We start from the raw sequence: 16,414 nt of genomic DNA on the forward strand, positions 1-16,414 counted from the left end.
GCCCATTTTTGCCTGTTATGCTCCTGTTTTTAGAGCTTTGTTTTACTTCTTTCATGTAACTCTTGTCTGGTTTCTTGCAGACCGGTTTGGCCAGGATCTGTCTGAGAGGACCTTGAAGAGGTTAGGGCTTGATAAGGACGGGGAGGTCGTTCAGCGGCATCCTCAGGCTGACGCGCGTGATCGTAGACTGGCTCCCAACGAACTCATGGACAAGCAGCTGAAGGCACTGGATCCGGCGGTGGCTCAAGCACGGGTTCTCGGAGGCGTGCCGAAGAGAAACCAAAGACAGCGTCCAGGTCGGCGACGGCGTCAATCCCAACTCCCTCTTCAACCCCAACGGTTCAGAAGGAGCATGTGGAGGTCGTCGATATTACCGTGGAGGTGGTGACTGTTGCGAAGGGCCCTCCTCCTCCAAAGAAGAGAAAGGAACCACTGCCGGCTTCTACCGTTGCCGGGGGAAAGAATGATCCACCCGGTCCTTTATCTAAGAAGGTCCAGACTGGTACGGACCTAACCTGTGGTTCAGACTTAGCTGGTTCATTATGCATTCCCGATGACAGACTCTCTGATGTGTCAATGAATGTTGACATGGATGCGCTGTGTGAATTTTTTGTAGATCCGCCGTCGGCAGCCGCCGTTCTCACTGATCGGCAATTAGAGAAGCAGCCTGAGAAGGCGGGTGATAGAAATGTCACCGTTGACTCCTTACTCCAGAAGGTTTCCCCCGCCGAGCTTGTGGCAGAGGGTACGAGAATATACAAGAGGCTGGCGAAGTGGACTCAACTAGCCGGCTCCCACATTATGGAGCAAGAAAAGGTCATGGCCCAAGCTGGGCCGTTGATCGAACGGCTTAAGCTTGATCTTTCCGCTGCAAAGGGGGAAGCCGGGAAGGCTAAGCTTGACCTCCTTGCTGCACGAAAGCGTGTGGAGGAAGCTGAGAAGTAGCTATTGGCCGAGAGGGCCAAAGTTGAGGCTGCTGATGCCACCACTGCCAAGTTGCTGGAGGAGCGGGACAGGTATAAGGGTGGTTACGACACCGTTGTTGCCAAGAGGGAAGAATGGAAGGATCTGTATTTGTCTCAGTCGGAGGCACATAGGGACACAAGGGTATCCTTGACCAAAGGGAGAAAGATATTGAGATGCTTCAAACTGAGATCATTCCTAAAATGTGCGCCCAATTCCGGGATCAGGCCGAGGAAGCGACCAGAGAGGCAATCAAGAAGCTCATTCCTGAAGGCTCCTTCCCGTGGCAAGAATTTGAGCAGCTTCTGGATGAGATGGCCGATGCTGCGGAAAAAGTGGCCGCGGAGAAGGCGGAGGCGACGAAGGCGGCTCAGATAGCTGAGGCCAAGGCGGCCTACGATGCAAAGGTAAAGGAGGCCAAAGAGGAGGCTGAGAGGCTAAAGGCACGTGAAAATGACGAGCTTTCCTCTGGGCCGACCACCGAAGATGATGCTTTCTTTGATGGAGGGCAACAAGCATAGGGAGACGGGCGGTCGTCACCGGACTCACCCGGTATCTCGGATAGCTTTAGCTGTTCGGGGGCCAACTATTGAGCCTTTCCTCCCTGCCATCTTTTGGCGCTTCAAATGTCATGTCTGTAACCTTTTGCTTTTCTCTTCCTTGTTTTTGTAAAACTTTGGTAGGTTGCGTTTTGGCTCATCCCTATGGGGACGGCCGTCGTCTGTATTCTTCTCATTTGTAGCCTGTTCTCATTTTTAATAAGAGTTTGCTCATTTTGCCTCTGGCTTGGCCGAGGTCTTCTCTTGTCTTCTTGCGTTATTAATTGAGCGTTTTTTTTCATTTTTACCTTCGGCTTGGCCGAGGCAGCTAGAATGCGCATCTCAACTGCGTTTTACGTCTTTTTCTTGAACATGTTAGCATGTTGGTCGCTTCCTCTTTCACTCTCGGTCTAGTCGAGGCGTCGTAATTGCGCTTCCCAACCGCCGTTGTGAACATGTTGGCGTATCGACCGTTGTGTCCTCTGCCAGGCCTTCGGTTGGCCGAGGCGACTAGAGGTTACGGCGCGACAGCGTATGTTAGCGTTTCGACCGTTGTGTCCCCTGCCAGGCCTTCGGTGGGCCGAGGCGACTAGGGGTTACGGCGCGATAGCGTCTGTTAGCGTATCGACCGCTGTGTCCCCTGCCAGGCCTTTGGTGGGCCGAGGCGACTAGGGGTTACGGCGCGATAGCGTCTGTTAGCGTATCGACCGTTGTGTCCCCTGCCAGGCCTTCGGTGGGCCGAGGCGACTAGGGGTTACGGCGCGATAGCGTCTGTTAGCGTATCGACCGTTGTGTCCCCTGCCAGGCCTTCGGTGGGCCGAGGCGACTAGGGGTTACGGCGCGACAGCGTTCGTATCTGGCAACTGCGTTGGTAGTGACTGCCGTGGCGTCTACTTCTTGGTAGTGACTATGGGGGGGAAAATGAACACTTTGATGGAAAACTTGGACGATTCTTCATTAGACATAAACATGCGTCGGGGTGCCCACAGTTGTCTTAGGCACCTCCGCCGCTATACAAAGTATTTCCTGAGGTTGTCAGTGTTCCAATGGCTCATCAAAGGCACACCCTCCATGTCTGTCAGCCGGTATGTACCCGGCCTCATTTCTTCAACGACTTTGTAGGGACCTTCCCAGTTAGCCGTCAGTTTACCATGAATGTTCTTTTTGTTGGTGGCGGCTGACTTTCTTAGGACTAGATCTCCTACTTTTAGGTCCCTTTTGTGGACTCTTCGGTTGTATGCTCTTCTCATTCGGTTTTGGTATACTGCCAAGTTGAGGCGTCTTTGTATCTCGGCTTTCCTCGACCAGGTCTAGGGAGGCTCTTAGACCTTCCTCATTTTCAACCGGGTTAAAGGTGGCCGTTCAATGTCGGCACCGTTGCCTCAATCGCGGGGATCGCTTCGGATCCGTAGACTAAGTGGAATGGACTGTACCCCGTTGCTTCTTTCTCCGTGGTCCGGAGGGACCACAAGACGCCGGGTAGTTCATCGGCCCATCTTCCCTTTAGGTCTTCAACTCTTCTTCAAACCGTGAGGATTGTTTTATTGGTCGCTTTGCCTCCTTTGTCCGTTGCTCTGTGGGTGGCAGACGGAGGAGTATGCAAATTCGATGCCAAGTTCTTCTAACCAGTTCATTATTGTGTCACTCCAAAACTCTCGGCCGTGGTCAAATACCATGACTTGGGGTAACCCAAAACGAGTTATGACATTTTCCCAGATTACCTTTCTTACGGCCGCCGCGGTCTTGGCGCAGTACCGCTACGCTTTAACCCATTTGGTGAAGTAGTCAACGGCGACGATCAAGTACTTTCTTCCTCCGGAAGCCGTTGGAAATGGCCCTAGTAGATCCATCCCCCACCATGCAAAAGGAAGGGGATTAAGTACCGCCGCAGTCTCGGGAAGGTGCATGTATCACCGGAGCATGCATTTGACAGTTGTTGCACTTCTTGGTTTTGGCTCTGGAATCTTCAAGCATGGTGGGCCCGAAGTAGCCGGCTCGGAGAGCTTTGTGGGCTAGTGTTCTTGCCCCGTGTGATGGCCACGATGCCTTCGTGAAATTCTCGTCAATTAGCTCGCGTCGGCCGGGCCGACATATTTCAAGAGTGGCCTTATCACGGACCTCCTGTATAATTCTCCTTCAAACACCAAGTACCTTGCTGCGATCCTCTTTATCTTCTCGTGAGAGACTGCGGTCCTCCCACTGTTCATCAGTTTGTACTTCATTATCGGAGTCATCCACGTCGTCTCGGCCTCTATGTCGCCCACCATGCCGACGGTCTCGGTAATGCTTTTGGCATTCCCGATGTCCACCAAAGACGGTTCGACCGACATTCTTGATGGTTGAACTGGCAAGCTTTGAGAGAGCGTCGGCTCGGTTGTTCTCGACACTGGAATGCATTGTATCTGAAAAGATTTCAATTTTGAAGTGTCAGCTTTTACCCTTTCCGGGTATCTTACCATCCCGTCGTCTCGAGTCTCGTACTCTTCTCGATTTGATTAGCCACTAAAAGTGAATCTCTTTAAAATGATGTGCTCTCTGCCCGGCGGCCCTAGCTAGCTCGACTCCGGTTATCACCGCCTCGTATTCAGATTCGTTGTTTGAGGCCGAGAAGGTAAATTTCAAGGCGTACTCAAACTGGTCCCCGTTTGGGCTGATGATAAGTATGCCGGCTCCTGAGCTGTTTGTCGTGGAGGACCCGTCGGTGTATACTTCCCATACTCCGGGGTTTTGCTCTTCTTGGTATGTGCACTCGGCCAGGAAATCTGCAAGTGCCTGCCCCTTTATTGAGGGCCTCGGCTTGTATTGAATGCCGAAGCCGGATAGCTCTACTGCCCATTTGATGAGCCTGCCGGATTGCTCAAACTTTTCCAATGCTTTCTCCAATGGCTGGTCGGTTAAGACCGTCACGGGATGTGCGTCGAAGTAGGGTTTCAGTTTTCTTGCGGCGATGACGACAGCAAAGGCTGCTTTTTCAATCAGCGGGTAATTTCTCTCGGCGGGCAACAACGTATGGCTGACAAAGTAGATTGGGTGCTGCTGCTTGTCCTCTTCTCTGACGATCACGGCACTGACCGTGGCCGAGGTAACTGCTATGTACAGATATAGCGTCTCCCCGGATCGGCCGGCGGGACGGGGTTGGGAGAGTCTGAAGATGAGCTTTCAGTTGCTTGAAAGCTGTGCTCTGCTCCTCCCCCCAGCTGAAGTCTTTATTCCCCTTCAACACCTTGAAGAATGGGGTGCTCTTGTCGGCTGACCGAGAGATGAAACGGGCTAGAGCCGCCATCCTCCCGGTCAGCATCATAACCTCTTTTCGATTCCTCGGCTCCGGCAGGTCTAGGATTGCTTGGACTTTGTCTGGATTGGCATCAATTCCCCCCGGCGCCGACAAGTATGCCGAGGAACTTACCTGCCCCTGACACCGGTTGCATTTCATTGGGTTGAGCTTCATCTTGTATTTCCTTAGTGAACAAAATGTCTCGTGTAAATCGGCTAAGTGCTCGCTGTCAGACTTGCTTTTTACAATAGCATCGTCGACGTAAGCCTCAATGTTTCGCCCTTTTTTTTTATTTTGGAACACTTTGTCCACCAGCCTTGTGTAAGTTGCGCCGGCGTTCTTCAAACCAAACGGCATCATTTTATACATGTATGTGCCGTTAGCGGTGATGAATGCGCATTTAGGCATGTCTTCCTCGGCCATGAATACCTGATGAAACCCTGAGAAGGCGTCCAGCAGGCTCAGCATAGTGTAGCCTGCCGTCGCGTCGATTAAACTATCTATTCGAGGCAAGGGATAGAAATCTTTGGGGCATGCTTTATTAAGATTGGTAAAATCTACACACATCCTCCACGCCCCCGACGACTTCCTCACCATTACAACATTAGCTAACCACTCAGGATAAGTACAAGGCATGATAAAGCCCGCCGCCAGTAATTTATATACCTCGACTTTGATGGCCTCATCCTTCTCGGCTGAGGAGTTCCTCATCCTTTGCTTGACAGGGCGAGCGGTAGGGAGTACATTCAGCTTGTGAACAATTACCTCCCGGCTCACGCCTGGCATCTCGGCCGCTGAGTAGGCGAAGACGTCTTTGTTCTTCCTCAGCAGGTCTAGGAGAGCGGCCCTGAATTTTGGCTCCAGGTTGACACCGATAGTCACGGTGCGCCCTGGGTCAATTTCCACCTCTTCAGTCTCGGCTCCCTCGACCATGCCGACAGTTGAATCCATGAGGTCGCCCTCCTGTTGTAAGGATGGGCTCTTCCCCTTCTCTGACTTCTTTGCCACTTTGAGGGATTGCATGTTGCATCCTCTGGCAGATATCTGGACGTTGACCACCTCGTCCTTTTCGTCCTTGGAGACGAGCTTATGCGCTTCCCCCCGGTCCGAGACATACATCAGTGTCAGGGCCCGGATGGACATTACTGCATCGGCCTCGCTCAGAGTGACTCGGCCTATGAGAACGTTGTAGGCGGACGAGCCGTCAATGACCACGAACTCAGCTAGGACATTCTTAGCCGCATTCCCCTCGCCGAACATCACTGGCAGTCTGATTGACCCCAGGGGTACCAGGCCGGCCCCGGAAAAGCTGTACAGTGGATTGGTGCAGGGGCTCAAGTCCTCGACTTTCAGACCGAGGTTGAGAAAGCACTCCCTGAACATGATGTTCGTGTAGGCGCCTGTGTCAATCAGGCACCTCTTGACCAGTTGGTTGGATATGTCCAAGTGGACTACAAGTGGGTCGCTGTGAGGGGCGATGACTCCCTCGTAGTCCTTCTTTCCAATAGTCATGTCGGGGATGTTGGAAGCGGGGATCGCTGTTTTGGGCACAAAGTTGATGGCCTGATACAGCTCGTTCAGGTGCCGTTTGTGCCCATGAGCGGACCCACCGTACTCGTTGCCCCCGATGACAACATGGATTACTCCTATCCGTTCAAAGACGGATTTCTTATTCGAGCCGCCGCATCGCCTTTTGGCCTTTGGCGACATATTTGCCGAGGCTCCCCTTCCGGATCGCTCTCTTCGATGGCATTCTTCGATGCCGACAGTTGTCGATTAAGTGGCGGTGGCCATGGTACTCACAATCGCTCGTGTCACCGTCACTCCTCGGCCGGGAGGCCTTTCCCACTTCGACCCTCGTTCTTGCTCGGGCGAAGACCTCGGCGCGGACACGACCCGGAGGGTGTGATCTTTGTACCGCTTCGGTAGTACGTTTCCGAACTCCCCGGCGCCCACCGAGTTCGTTTCTGGCGGACTGTCGATCCGTGACCTATTACCGTCACGGCGTCTTTCATCCGGGTTGTCCTCCCGGCGGCTCTTATTCTCTGAGTGCCCGGCCTCGCTGGGGCCTACCCAGGTTTTGTGGTAGTACTCCACCTTAATGGCTTGATCGGCCATCTTCCTGGCGGAGTCTAGGTTCAGGCCGCCGCACTTGATGAGCTCATTTTTTAAGTCTCCTCTCGGAGACCTTTCATCGCTGCGAAGGCCGCCGGTTCGGCTTGTTCACTCACGAATCTGCTGAACCTTGGCGTCGAACCTCTTCACATAACTTCGAAGAGACTCGCCTCCCTCCTGCCTGATAGTCAGGAGGTCCAATGTCTCGACGGCCCTCCTCTTGTTGCAAGAATATTGAGCTAAAAATATGTCCCTTAGGTTGGCGTAACAGTATACCGACCCATCGGGTAGCCCCTTGTACCAACTTTGTGCCATCCCATACAGTGTCGTTGGGAAGACTCGGCACCAGACCTCATCGGGTTGCTCCCATACCGACATGTAGGACTCGAAAGCCTCGGCGTGGTCGGTTGGGTCGCCTTCTCCATTGTATGCTATGGGTGGCAACTTCAGCTTAGTCGGCACCGGAGTCTCTAGGACGTAGGCGCTGAGGGGCTGTCTGACCACGTGTCGAACGACACGCGGCGATCGGCTCCTCGCATCCCTGGTCCGGCTCCTCTCCCCGTGGCGGGAAGGGCTTCTTCTCCGACTCTGGTGAGTCAGACTTCTTCTCCGACTCTGGTGAGTTGGACTTCTTCTCCGACTCTGGTGAGTCGGGCTTCTTTCACTTCTCTGGGGCAGGCCTCGTCGGTGCTGCGGCGACACCGTCCTCCCGCGAGTGCGGGAAGGACTCAGGCCTACTACTAGCACTCTGGGCTCCCCCGGCGTCTTGACAGGGCCAACTTCTTCCAGTGCTCCGTTCAAGTTTTTCGGAGTCACATTTTGGGCCCTGGTCTTATGGACGGGTTCCGCCGCTCTTGTCGGTGTGACAGTGTGAGCCGGCGTACTACCAATTAGGTCCAGGAGTAGCTTCAGTTTTGCTGCATCAACCACATGTCCCATGATGGTGACCTGGTCGTGACGGCGGCGCGCATCTCGGTATTATTGGCATCCCGTACTCCGGTTGAATTACCGGCCGGTGGAGGGTCACAAACCTCAACTCCGTGGACGGTATCATCTTGGTAGAATTCGGTTTCGTCAGTCACGAATACCTCTTGTTGTTTTGACATCCTCTTAGCTTTTCGGGTGGGTTTTTTTGTTTTGTGTTTTTTTTTGTTTGGGAATGAATGTGACTAGCTTCTAGTGTCTTTCCCCACAGACGGCGCCAATTGTTCCGGGTGTAATTCCAGAGCCGTTATTTGTTAACACCCGTGCTTGTAGAATGACGTCCTTAGTTGAATCCTCCTCTCGGTCTCCTGAAACAATGAACAAACTGAGGGCTCGGCTTTGGATCGAGCGAACTCACTTCGACGCTCAAGTCAGTAAACTTAAAGAGATAAGTTGTTGTTACTTGGCGAAGTATATTTTGTAGAGAGATAAGGAAGATATTACCAGATGAATAGTGATTCTTAGGTTAAATTGTGGATCCCCTCCTCAATGAGAGTTGAGGAGTATTTATAGACTTTCACCTTTTGTCACGTAGTGGCCAAGTGGCCAAGTGGCTAGCAGGTGGAAAGACTGATCTACCCTCGGCCGAGGGACCCATGGCAGGCCGGCGGGCCCCGTTGACTCGCCGCCGAGGGGTCTTGGATATGAGTTCGCGGATGTGTGCCCCGGCTGGCAACTAGCCAGCCGGGACCATAGAGACAGGCCGACAGGCTGCGTCGGTTAGGCTGTCTAAGTCGTTGACTTGCTTGTGGATATCTTTGACCTTGCTCAATATGTTGACTTGGTCAGCGGGTGCAGAATATGCCCCATCAGTAACCATACCATTAATAACCAAGTAGTAGCAACCGCCTCCTATAGACACATCGTATACTGCCTTACGACCATAAATATCAATCCAATTTCTACAAACTCAACCTCTTTAGAATGACTATCTTTCCTATTTATCATCACCCTTAACCCCTAGTGACAACACCTCAACACTACCACTGTTCGTATATCAAACCTCTTACACTCATCTCTAAATATCACGGTTTGTTTCCCATCTTCGGTTAACATCCCAAATAACGAACATCAAATCCATCTACAAAATTCACCTGAACATTCATTCCAATTCTATCCGTAATTGTATCGTCACCTAACTCCCCACCAAAATCTCATATCGTGTCAATACTTTACCAACTTTTACTTCTCTTAATTCCTCGAAACTCATGGCTAAGATGTTGTCCCGAAACTCCTATATAACCATTAACTCACACCCTCTCATGATGATATCGTACATCTCCATGATTCCTTATTTTCATGCTCCTTAACTCCGGTCAACGTTATCTTAGTTTACTCCCCCTCATTCTTTTCCTTTTACACGAGACAAAAACAATTAACAATTCAAATTCTTATTTCTTCTACCTAACTCTTTAGTGCTCCGGTTACCTTCTCATTGCTCCAAAACTCAAATCCCATAATTTCATATCAGTAATATCTCACTCTTTCTTACCGTGGATCTTCTCTCATCATGCTATCACTCACACTTGTCACCAATCCGTCCACACAAGCAAAGCTTACTCTCCAATTTTTTTTAGAAACAAAAACTCATTTCATACCACCTCTTAATAAACCAAATTCCAAAAAATCACTCACTATCTACAAATCCACGTCGTGACATGTCTCCATCTAAGTTCACTATATACCACTCTTCTCCATCCCTCTACAACGACCTTTCATTACATATATTCTTAGCCAACACAATCCTAACCATCTCCCTCCATAATTTCTTACACATCGCAAGTTGCTACAATTCACATCCTTCCTTTCCATTTTTTCATTCTCACGTTCCTTAGACTTACATCATCCCTTGCCCATATTCACTTAGCTTTACATTACTCAAACTCGCAATTATATCACTCACCACATCTCACAAAACATGTTTCTTGCCTCGATAAACTCATCAATCTTCCCTTTCCTTTACCACTATCCCTCACAACCACATATAACTCATGTCCTCCCCACCAAACTCATGCCTACCATAAGGTGCTACTCTTACATGATAAGATTGGGTAACTTACGCATCAAGACCAACACATATGTAAAACAATGCATAAAGAAGCAAAAGAACACCTATGAATTAAACATAATATGCGATGAAGTCAAAAGATAAGTATATGACCCAAAACAGGGGCACTAGATCGAGTGCAGCGTACTCGATCAAGTAGGTGAAGGTCAGAAGCATGTATAAGAAATTACCAGGGCTACTCGATCGAGTAAGGGGTACTCGATCGAGTAACAAGAGATGCACTCGATCGAGTAAGGGCCACTCGATCGAGTACCTTCCGCACTTCTCAGCACTGTCCAATTTTCGTAAAACGGCCATATCTCACTCGTTTCTTGGTCATCTTGGGCGTGTGACCTATCGTTAGAATCGTAAAAGAACAAGCTATCGCCTCCAATTGGAATCACATCAAAATCATATATACATCTCAAGTTATAACAGTTTAAAGACAACCTCTCTATAATCAGACAACACGACTACTAGATTCTTTCTTCCAAACAACTTAAACCACAACAAGGTAGACAAAAACAACTCAATACTCATAAAACCAGTATTCCTAATCACATGTTACTATCTTCAAAAGCCAAGCAACAACATCCATCATGCACATATATTTTTTAACTTGTCAATCATATATTACCCACATATTTTTATTCTATAACTTTACGTAAAACAATAACATAATATACGACATAAAATCCCCTATTCACATGTTACTAACATAGTAAAAGTAGAAAATTCACTTCCATCACATAAACATGTTCTCCACATGAATTCCATATTCTCATGCAATTCCGTACTTCATCTTTTCAAACCAATTCATAGATCATATTCATACATGTATCCATACAATTTTATTCATCCAATCATATGCATATAAACAATAGTAACTAGTCGCGATCCCAACCACAATTCATGTTATCATAAACAATTACCTTCATCTTTTCCACCACACCTCCATCCAACCACATAACACTCATCCATCCAACATATTCATACAATACATCATTCAATATGTATGAAATAGAACATTAATAAGCACATAGCGATCCCATGACACCCCATAGTGACCGGTTTAAAGTTGTAGGGCGAGTTCGCGACTTTAAGATGTCTCCCAAGTCTTTGCATTAGCTCCTAAAAAATCCAACCCGGGTTTATTTTAAGTTGACTCTCTATATTCCTTGGGCTCATTAGTTACAGGTTCTAAAATCGTCGCTCTGATACCACTTTGTAACACCCCCCATATACCAAGTGCCTTACCAGGACCACCTAATGCATAAGAATGCTACCATCTCGGTTACCCGAGACAATGTATATCAAATAGACCATAAAATAACGTACTTTAATAGATAAGTTTAAGTGATTACATAACAAAACCAACTGTAAAGTAAAGTACAACCGTTTTAAAACCAAACTACAACTAAAGTAACAAAAGTATTATGACAACACGGCGGAAGAGTACTATCAGCTCGTGGCAACTCCATCCCCAGCTAATCTCGCGCGCATTCATAGTATACCTGCTAGACAACTACTCACCACCCCCGAATGGATTACCACAGTTTTTAAAATATTTAAACGGGGTCAGTTACTGATTACACAAAACACAATATATAAGATACAACACACACATTACCCAAACTCCGTCACAACTCCACATACCTGACTACACACTAAAGTGTGTAGCCCTGCCAGAATACCCATCGCAATAGATATTTTTCGCCGCCGGTGGGGGACTGCAGCCGTTCTCACCGAAGCCCCGCTCATCTCATCCGAGCGATAACCCATGTTCTTTAATGTGCACATCCCCTTTTGTGGCGGGTTTCACAGAGGGCGAATCAAGGGCCTGAAGCCACTCCCGCAAGTGACTCTACTCAGCCGAGGGTGCACCTCGCGAACCACAGACAATTATATAATCAATTATGCCACAACAAATCCAACACAAAACCAACATGTTATAGATCAACAATAAACACAATCACCACCAGCAAATATGTAACCAATAACCGAGTAGGAAAACCCTACCTGGAAAACAATCACCAAGATCGTATCAATAGCGAATCAGCAAAGTTCCTCTACGAAATCACCTCCTATCAAATACACAATCATAGAATCACCATCTAATAAACAGAATACTCCCAAAACCCCCAATTTACCTAATTAGAATTTTAACCAAAATCAATGAAACAACATAAAAACTATACTAGGATCTTACCCACAAAACGACGGTCTCAACGACGGTCTCAACGACGTAAAGAACACAACGATCCAACGAATCTAGCCCTTAGGATTTGATAGCAATGAGAGAGAGAAGTAACGTAACTTTGTTTAATCTTTGTGAAGTTTAGAAAAGTGTAAAAATGAAAAGAAACTGACGGATTAAGTTTATATATCTTTCTCACATTGCTATCAAAACCCGTCAAAAACAACCCGTAAAACCAACTTACTCGATTGAGTAAGCCACTTATTCTATCGAGTGCCCCCTACTCGATCGAGTAACCCACTTAGTCGATCGAGTACCCATCAGCAGAACATTGTCTCGTAAACCAAACATACTTACTCGACAAAGTAAGCCCCACTCGATAGAGTACTCAAAGACATAGAAAACCGTAGTATTACACATGTTACCAACACAAGAAAAGTCGTGAGGACCTTTATATGTGATAATGGTAACAACTTTAGAATGTAACTCTTTTTGTGTCTCCCTTAACCGTCAATTGCATGGTTTAGATGATCACCCACATTTAAAATATATAGTGTAAGGCTTGGATTCTACAACTTGGATAAGCTAGGCGAGGGAGGATAAGGAAACAAAAAAAAAGTCAAGCTTCATTATCGACGGCGAGGGCGGTGACCGAAGGTGGTGGTGTTGGTCGGAGGTGGCCGAAGGCGGTAGTGGTGGTGAGAGGAGAGTTAATTAGGGTAAAATTTAAATCAATTTGGGGATAGATCTGAAATGAGGAAGCAGCGTTGGTGAAGGTAATAAGACTATGTGACGGACTGTCCGTCACTACTCCGTCGCAAAATTGGTTTATGTGACGGAAACTCCGTCACAATCCCGTGTTTCTCTATTAAGATTATGTGACGGAGAAGCCGTCACACATATTCTTTTCTGTAACGGACTTTCCGTCACAAAAGCCTTGTTTGTGACGGAAAATCCGTCACATAGCATTGGCGCCCTTGGCTTTGTTTGACACGCCTTTATTATGTGACTGTTTGTGACGGATAACCCGTCACAAATGCATTCTCGTCACAAATCCGTCACAAATCGGAAAAATGTGACGGATTTTTTTTCCGTCACTGGATGTCCGTCCCTAATCCTTATTAACCTTGTAGTGGATATGTTTTAAACACTATATAATGTCTCCTCATCTACCACTGAAGCTTTGGTTGCAAACATTTGTTCAACTACAAACTCTTTCCCTTTTTCATATTCACCATATTCTCCCAAGTTTTCCAACTATTCAATTTCCCCTCATGTAATGGATCAAGCATATTAAACTCAATAATGGGCGCACTAGTAAAAACAATATCATGATCACCGGCCATCTTCTTCATTCACCATCAAATTCTCATCAAGTGTGGCCAAATCCTTATCAATCTCATCACCTTCTAAGTTATCATCAAATTCCCCCTCAGTTACATCATTAGTTTAAAGAGATACAAATTGATCAACATCGTCTAGCCTAATAGGAATACTTGGCGTAGGATTCACAATTTGGCTAGTAGAAACTTCAACAAATATGTTCATCGATAGAACATCTGAATGGCGAACACTTACCCATAATGCTTTAAAGGCTCCCTCATTATTAAGGGGTACAAATTTGAAACACTCGGAACTTGGAAATTTCATTTTCACTCTCAACTGAATACTCAAACTTTGAATGTCAATACCTTTATATATCTCTTCAGCTAATTCCAAATAATTCATCTTTGTACTAGCTAAAATGAAATTTTGATTCCCTCCTCTTTAAGAAACACATCCATTTTGCTCCAACACTTCTCCATCCCAATAACACATAAGACGATAATTACAAATTTGCATTCTATACAATAACAACCTATAAACTAATTACAACCTAATTTAACTCAAAACACACAATTTAGCAGCTATTGAAACAAAATTACTAATTTAGGTTCTAAAATTTGGGGCGTTTTATAAAAGTGCATAAATCAACATATTAAACCTAAATCTAAGTACAAAATCAACATAATTAAATTCAATGAAGATAAATAAGCAAAATCTAAGTACATAATATGTCACTAAACAAATAAAAGGAAATTGGATTACCTTACTAATCAAGTATATAAGTAGTAAATGATGACTAGAATACACCGGAGACACGCCGGAGATGAGAGGTCGAGGAGATTATGGGATATTGGGTGGCTTAGATGAGTGAAGGGTGAGGTGAGATTAGTTAAGACTAAGAGTGAGGTGAAATGAGTGGGTTCGTTATAATGAGAGGCAAAGAAAGCCGGGGTTTGTTTTACGAAAAAAAATTACACTACATTAACACGCCACTAGCACTGGCCGTTTCATTTATTAGACACACCACTGTAAATGACGTGTTTGGTTTTATCAGGAATGATATAAGTCTACCCTTGTAGTAAAGGCAAACAAGCCACTAACCATGGCATGTTTATTCAGTGCTTCAGGATAAAATAACTGGAGCCTTCGTGGACATCGTTTTGATAAATAGTTTCAAAATCAAACCAAAACGATAAATATTTTATTTTTGAGCGCTACTTTGAAAAATAACTCTAGTAACTATCTGTTTTTCCTTTTTTTTTTCTCAATGCCTTGTTAAGGTGTTATTGTGTACAAGAATGCACTCCGATCCGGACCAGAACGAAACTGATTTGGGCCGGAACCGGAATGATAAAAAGTGACGGATTGGAGACCGGATTCAAAAATTCTGATTCGGAACCGGACTACAAAATTCCGGTCCAAGACTGGACGGATTGGACCGGAATTTTCCCCTAGTCGCCTTAGTCACCTTCTTACAATAACTTTATAAAGTACATTATTAATATTAGGATATTATTTAAGCCTTATAATGACAAAGTAAGCATATTTAAGCACCAGTAACAAAAAAAAATTAAATAAACTAGTATATGAAAAAAATCGTTAATTCCGATCTTTGTGGTCTATGGTCCGGACCAGAATGGACCTGAAACCGAAATATTAAAAAAAACATGGACCGAAGAGCGGACCTAAATTTTTAATTCCAGTTCCGGTCCGGTTCGAACCGGAGTATGCACACCCCCAATTGTGTATTGTTGGGCTTAGAATTACCAACATAATGACATTTTTTCCCGTGCCTGTCATGAAATAATGTTAAGGACTTCAATTATTTTTGACAAGAAACCATCTCAAAGAAAAGCTTAAACTGATGATTAGGATCCTAAGATCGATTTTATAGTCATACACACCCTCTTAGGTAAGTCAATTTTTGTAGATCATATTTTAAGTCAATTTTTGTAGATCATGTTTTGTTTTGGGACTCTACTCTCTGTAGGTCTCGGGTTTGTAACCCTTTTTCTAATCAAAAAAAAGTTTGAAGCTATAAAAAAATTGTTATTGTTTAAAAGCCTAGAAGCCTCTTAGGTTTTATAAATCCGCTTCTGTATTTCTTAGCCCTTGTATTTTTGTACTCATGATTTGGCATCCCTTTTCCGTGTGTTACATCTAAAATTGGTTTCATTTTTGATGATGATTTTCCAGTGTGACTCATGTTCAAGTTGTTGGGCTGCCGCTAACCCCAATTTTTAAAATTTATCCTCTTAAACCACCTGGAACATTTTTGCTAATGTTCAACCTGGAAGCTGATATCTCGGACCCGTCTAGCATTCAACCGTGTCCTTATGAAATGGCCTCGGAGATGAACGAGAACCATGACATAGGTTGGGATCTTAATAAGCCGCCGTATGGGTTTGATGGTTTGGATCTTAATATGCGGTGTGATGAGTGTCATGGTTTAGATTTGGATCTTAATATGCCGCGTGAGTGTCATGGTTTGGATCTAAATATGCCGTATGAGTTTCATGGTTTGGATCTTAATATGCCATATGCGACTGATCATGGGGTTGAAGTTTATGATCCCGAAGATGAGCATAACGCTTATGATGAAGACATGAACGATGATTTTGCTGCCTAGTTTGTATGCATATTTCAATCTTCATGTTGTAGTACTTTGGCAACATCATATTAATTGTCTCCTAAACGCTTATTGACGATGACAAACATTGAGATACCATTGGATTCTAGGTTCAAATTTCCTTTTCCGTTTATTGCACAACTTTATAACTTACTCAACCCCAAAATTATCACGCGAACGATAACGTCTAATCTAAACGTACTTGTGATACCTTTTACACTTGAAAGAATAGACCTTCTTTAACTCCTCAAGAGATTATGAGGTTAAGTTGTTTCCCATCGGCAAATTAAGAAACTTGTGATATGTTTATGTTGTAACGGAGGCGTCCCGTTACCAAATA

This window comes from Silene latifolia, chromosome 8 (genome assembly GCF_048544455.1).
Source record: "Silene latifolia isolate original U9 population chromosome 8, ASM4854445v1, whole genome shotgun sequence".
Taxonomy (NCBI): domain Eukaryota; kingdom Viridiplantae; phylum Streptophyta; class Magnoliopsida; order Caryophyllales; family Caryophyllaceae; genus Silene; species Silene latifolia.